Source organism: Phaseolus vulgaris, chromosome 4, assembly GCF_000499845.2.
Source record: "Phaseolus vulgaris cultivar G19833 chromosome 4, P. vulgaris v2.0, whole genome shotgun sequence".
Classification (NCBI taxonomy): domain Eukaryota; kingdom Viridiplantae; phylum Streptophyta; class Magnoliopsida; order Fabales; family Fabaceae; genus Phaseolus; species Phaseolus vulgaris.
The window spans coordinates 41050116-41057152 of NC_023756.2; positions in this window are offsets into that span (position 1 = coordinate 41050116).

A 7037-nucleotide genomic window follows, 5' to 3' on the forward strand; every position below is an offset into this window, starting at 1 on the left:
TGGCGAGTTCTTGAATTAGAACATTGATCCAATTCTAAGTAAAGTGCCATTTCAAGACCAACTCAAGTTGCTCCTAAGAATGTCAAAGAATCATGTATTCTTATTGTTGCATTCACATCATCTTCTCAAAATTAAAAGAAGACATAAAATAAAGAGAGGATTAAAGCCTAAAGCCAAAGAAGTCTACAAGCTTTCAAGAATAGACTTCATTTAAATATCTCTCTTTATAGTTTCTTTTATAAATTTGTAAATAATATAGAATGTTTAAATACATAGTTTTTAGGAAAGGTGCTTGGAGGGAAACCTTAGATACCTCTTTTGTAAAAGCATCTTTAGGCATTAGTTTAGAATTTTCTAGAAGAATACTCTTCATGCTTCATTTAGGCTTTATTAGTAAGTAGCATATGAAGAGTCTTTTGGTTAGCTTATGTTGTAAGCTTCATGACCAGCCCTTGCTCCTATATAAAGAGGGCTTAGGTCCTTCAAATTCAGATTGGAAATTTGTATTAGTGAAACTCTACTCAATTTGAGAGAGAATTGGAGAGCTTCGTGCCTTCCTCACTAAGTCTTATCTTGAGAGTTCTTTGGTTACCTCAAGTGGCGGCTTTGCACACTCATCTTGGAGTCTCCATCCTCTAAGTGGCGTGATCATCCAACCATTCCTCCATCTTCATGAACTTTCTCTTCTCCTTCCTTCCTTCTCTTTTTATGTTCATGTCTTAGCTTGCTTCCTTTGCTTTTTCAGTTCGGTTTTCTAGCTTCTATTGCTATTTGCTTCGGTCCTTTACTTTCTGCCGATTCATCTTTGTTTCTTATTCATTTTCTAGCTTATTTGTTCGGTGCAATTATGTTTTTATGCATTTTGTTCAGTGCTTTTGCCTTTTCACTCAATTTGTTCGGTTCAATTTGACAATACATGGAACTTCCATATGAGTTTGGGTTTTGGTACTAGTCTTGGTGAGTTCTTGAACATAGAACCTTGATCCAATTCTATCTTAAAGTGCCTATCTCATATCCAACTCAAAATGATTCCTAAGAATGTCAAGAATCATTCATATTGTGCTATTGGAATCATATCACTTGTCCTTGTATTTCCCAAAGATATAATGACCTGCCAAATTTGTCTTGAATTGCCTCCATTTTGTAGCTACTGAAGAGAATATCTTGCTCTGAACCAAATTCGAAGTCTCTAAATCAAAATTTGTCTACAAATTATAATAAAATATCCTCCCAAATGAGATTCTTTTATGCTTCTGTTACGTGGTCCCAGTCAGGTACCAAGATGGACACCTTAGATCGAGTTAGGACTCCCAAATAACTTACAAATTGAGCATGATTAGGGATTGATGCCCTGCTAGTCTGATGATCTATTTGAACTGGAACTTTATTATTACCCATATGCCTAATGACAAGATTTCTTAGTCATGTAGGCTCCTTAGTCTTCTTTGCTAAGATATCCATGTGATCGACCTACAAAAAAATAAAAACATATTTAAGATATATATTTAAATTAAATAAAAACATAACTTGACTTCTATTGTGGAAGTGTTAAAATATTCTCCCATATTCCTTCATTGTGGTTATGTCGTGTAGCATGTACTTCATCTAAATCATTTTCGTCTTTCAAATGAGGTATTTGTCTTGAGAATAAAAATTTGTCTACAAATTGGACCCTAGAGTCATATCATGTGGATGAACATCATGTTCAATTCTCCCTAGTACGATAACTAACCACCTTTCATTAGAAGGATCTTTCATATAAAAAAACTTGTTTTGCTTGGTAAGACATGATGAAATGATCTTCCTTCCATACTATCTTTGTAAGATTAACCAATTTGATAACAAAGTAATTCCTCCCATTAAAAGAGCTTGTCATATGGAAACAATTTCTTCTGCGCATAGTAATAATCCCTCGTGCATTATTAATAACACTATTTTCAACCCACTCAATGTCATTAGAGCCCCACAAGTGAAAACAACTATCCTTGCCAAACCCATAACATTTTGCCTCTTGTAAGCAAACCATTCCTACCTCTTCATTGCGGATCAAGTCTCTTAAGTATTTTCTTTTAGTTCTTCCTCCTAGCCCTCTTATATTCATACTAATCAGATTCATCATCAGAAACACTGCACTATAACTGATTACTTTTGTTGTCTCGGGTTTCCAAAGAACACAACCTGTTTATAATGATTTCTTCTTCCCCTAAAAGAGAAAAATCCATCTCCTTGCCAATATTCCACATTCTCCTAACATTGCCATTGTCATTTTTCAACCAAAACAGTTTGTTACAATTTCTAATAGCACTGTCCGAGATGAAATTTTTTGACCTCAACTCCCTTGAAGACACAAACTTAGATGCCCTTCCAACCACTGTAGAGTTTCCTTCTCTTTGGAAGAGACAAAAAACCTTCCCCTCCACTAGTACTGGCCAACTTCCTCACAACTGGGCAACTGATAGAAAGGAGCTTTGACCCGCAAGCTTTGACCCTTAGAGGGGACACCGCAACGACAAAGAAGACAACGTCATCTCTGCACTGGGCAATCCCCTCGTCGCTCAAATTCTCCGCATCAGACGCAGCCACACTTTCATTCCCACCCTCGTTCGAGTCAGGCCCTGCAACAACGTTGTCGCCCACCGCGCTGCCACCCTTCGATATCTCCTTGGAAGCGCAAGAAACAGAGCCACCGTCGAGCTCCTTCTCCACGTCACAAACCACTTGCAACGTCGCAAGCATATCCCCTTCCACCGTCTCCTCCAAGAGTAGCAAGCCCTGAGTACTCAGCCACGTCAACAAATGGCCCAAACCCTATGGATTCCCCCATCCTGCTTTCAACCCTCAATTGGGCTTGAAAAGGTCCACTACAAATTAGATCATCACACCATGCCTCTTTCAGAAATGCTCAACAATAATTCGTAGCCAAGAGACCGTTCGACTTATACCCCACCATGTTTCCTATAAAAACTTTACCATCTTTCCTCATTTCCAAAACAATTTTTTGACTTTTTGCAATTGAAATAACTCCATCACTAAAGCATTCGCCACCTTTTGGAGATTCTCCCTCCTCTGCCAAAAATTGAACAATTTGCTCCTCATCTCCCTTCTCTCCAGTCCTACCTCGTAATCGGAACACTCTGATTCAAAAAAATCTTTTCCACCAACACTAGCATCCAAATAAGCTTGATCCATCCTCGTTGACCACACCCCACTTATTAATGAAAGGCCTTAACAAGTTATTTGGAATACAAATCTCTTCTTCAAGGGACACCTGACATAGAATATCATTTGTTCTTACTGATTCTGCCAATTTTGGATCCACTCTCACCGAGATTTTGATGCGCAACCTTGCAACCCTAACACCTCTCTTGCAGCGGTTGCCTCGTTGACCTATACAAGTGTGCTGACTAAAGCCCTGATTCGTTCAAAGCACTGAAGACAATGAAATGCCTCTACAGCGAACCTGAACAAACTTCTTAGGTACCAAAAAAGAGTCGTTTCAGGAATTATTGATCCAAAAATACCGTCAAACCAAACTTTGTTCTCAACAATTGCCTCTTCAATTATGCCCTCTTCCTTGTAAGATAGAAGCACATACTTCTCCCCAAGGTATATTTTTCTCACAAAATTAAATCCTCGTAGAAAAAAGCTCTCATTGACGGACTTCACATCCGCTGCCTTCGACAACCTTCCAACGAAGCACTTCTCCAGTCACTTGGACGACTCCACCTCGACCCTGAAATGGGACGTAATGTTATCAGTCTCCTTCAAGGCATTACCCGTCTCTTAACAACCTAAGCAAACATTGTTGATTCTTCTGACTCTAGACTTTCCGAAATTGTACATGTCGTTGCGTGGAAGTCCAATCTTTCTTTGCAATCACTTGCCTACATACTTAGGTTTGTTTGCCTGCAATTTTCAGATTCCTATCCAAATGGAGTCCAACTGTCTTTCTAAGGCGAGTGCATCCTCCATTCTATGGAATCTAACAAACCCAAAACATTTTTATTTTTTTTGCATTTAGCTTCCTAAAAATAAAGATATCTAGAACTCTTTCCAAACGCTGAAAAAAAAAATCTCTATAAATTCTTTTAGTAGAACTCATTAAAAATATTAGTGAAAAAGAAGATAGTATGTGTCATCTAACTTAAAATGGTCAAACGGTAACCTTCACTGCCCTCATTGGTGGAGGTGTTGCTGCTACTTGAAGTAACTAAGTCAAAAATGGAAAATATACATTGTATTATTACCAAGGGCGTTTTGGTTCCAGAAAAGTCTATAAAAGGGGAGGTGCATGTAGGGTTGTCTTCATGCACAATATTTTCTCTCTTGCCTCCTAATTTTCTATTTCAATTTGCTTTAACATCACTGAAGAAAAAATTATGGTCTCTAAAGTGGAAGAAGCAATGAAGAGGAAAAAGGAAATGCAACCACAAGGCCAAAATCAGCAACAGCAGCTGCAGAAACAAATTCACTTTAGGTTTTCATTTTTGTCTAAAAAAACAGTGTGTCATGCAGAGGAGCAGAGGACATCTTGACCATTGAATATTCAGCATGCATAGGAGAAGAGGGCATCTTGACCATTGAATACTGAGCATATCAACAACTGTGTGAGTGAATGGGGTTCAATAAATAAGGTTGTTAGACTTTCACATTCACCCTTTCTCATAATCCATTTTGTGCCTAAAACTAGTTCATAATTGATTACACATATTGTTATATTATATTTTCGATGCAACCTGAAGTAGTAATTAACAAACAGATAATTTAGGATAATTTAGCTTTTTAATAGTCTCTGTTTGATCATGTTCACAACATTACTTACAAATTGAATTATGTAAAAATAATTTAATTATCTTAATTTTAAATATATTTCTATATCTTAATTATCTTAAGTAATATTTTTTATTTATTTTAACATTTAATTAAAATATATATTTTTAATTTTTGTAAAATAAATATTTTGTATTTTGGGTTCTGTAAATTATTTATATTATTCCATAAATTTGAGAGGAAGAAAATTAAAAAAATATTTTGAAGTATCCACTTTTTTATACTAATAATATAATAATAATTTTTTTATGTAGATAATTGACACATCTTATGATGATAACTAAAAATAGTAATTATATTTTATGTAGATAAAAATAAATAAATAAATATATTATTAAGACTAAAATCAAAATTTATAAAAAAATATTTTAAGTGTCAAAATATTTATAATTAATGATAAGAACTAAAAAACAAAAAATATAAAAAAAATTGAAAAAAAAAGATTAAAAATTGTCTAAAGAACCCAAAAATTCAAGAAACAAATAATTATATTCAACCATCATTTACAATGGCTAAGAACATGATAACCAAAAGAAAGATTATTATTAACTATTAACAACCACTGATACATTAATATCTTAAACTAATTACATAGCATAAGAGTTCAACATGAATATTCACGTAAATTTAAGATAAAAGATTTAATTGATTTTGACTTAAAATCAAAACCTAAAATGTTAAAAATTATTAATTCACATATAAACAAATTATTTCAGCCAAAACTTTAATAAAAATATCTAATCTATTACCTAAAAAATATAAAAAAGAAGAAGTTAATTACACTATGTATATTGGAGAAAAAAAATTGTTAATTATTCTCTTATTGATTGGATGTCATCATGGGACAATGAAGATGGATCATTGAGAAAGATTTGAAGCATTTGACTCATGTTATTATGTAATAGTCCTAGAATGAAATATACTTTAGCAAATGTTGAAATGTATTATCTCGTGATTATTCTAATCCAGTACATAATGTAATAGTCACATTAGAACAAATTTACTTGTCTATTGCACTAGAATGAGAAACAAATAACACAATTTATTTTCATACAAAATTTAAATAAAATAATTATTGTATGTATTAAAAGTTGTCTAACCTTAGGTACATGAATTGAAGTGAACCTTGTTATGCTCCCTCACTCACCTAAAATATTTGTGTCAACCACAACTTACAATAAAGACATATGTTCCTCAGAATACACTTATACCAATATAAAATGTTAAATTAAATTTATCTTTTAATAAGTTTTTCATTTATTAGTTGGGTTTCATTTGAAGGGAGAGCAAGATCACATTACTTTGTAATTCACAGTATAAGCACAATCATAATTAACTTTCAATGGGACCTACAAATAAATGACAAACAATTAGTCATATAATTAGGTTAATTTAAAATATACAAGTTAGAAAACTAATGTGACTCATGTCTTCCTAAATTTCTGGATAGATTGGATCTGGACTTTGTCTTCCAAAATCTCTGGATAGATTGAAACTCAACAAATTCATATATTTTTTATTTGCCTTGCTCCACACTCAATTTTTCCATGTACATAGTATAATGAATTATAAGTTAGATGTAAAATTATAACATAAAAAACATACGCAACATAACACGCCATATCAGATTCTTTAAATCCTCTTTGATGGCAAACAATCATTTAAATCTATGTATTATTGGCAAGTACCAGAACACCTTAGCAAGGGGACCCTCTAGTTCTTCCTCACCACTACTTCCATCAGGTTTCTTCTAAAATTGTGATAACCTACATGTTGGACACACCCTCAATGAACAAATTCTCTTTGTACAATATACAATCATTAGACATGCATGTATCTTCTTGTACTTTAAACCCATCAAAAATAGTATCTTCCTCGCCTCATAGTTACGATTAGGTAATATGTTAAATTCTAGAAATATCTCGTTCAACAACTTCAACAATTTAGTGAAATTTCTATCAGTCTATCCATTTTTTTCTTTTAAACTAAACAATCTTTAAAAAATTGTTGACCATCATATAAAGTTACAACATCCTAGGTACAATCGTTGTTTCAAATCAGACTTCAAATAATCATACACATGAACTATTCCAAACTTTTCTTCATTAACAACACATATATCATGAACTCTAAATGATATTTCATCTCTTATTCAAATCTTCTGTTGTTCCTAACATAGTAGGCATAATAAGAATGTTTAATATTTC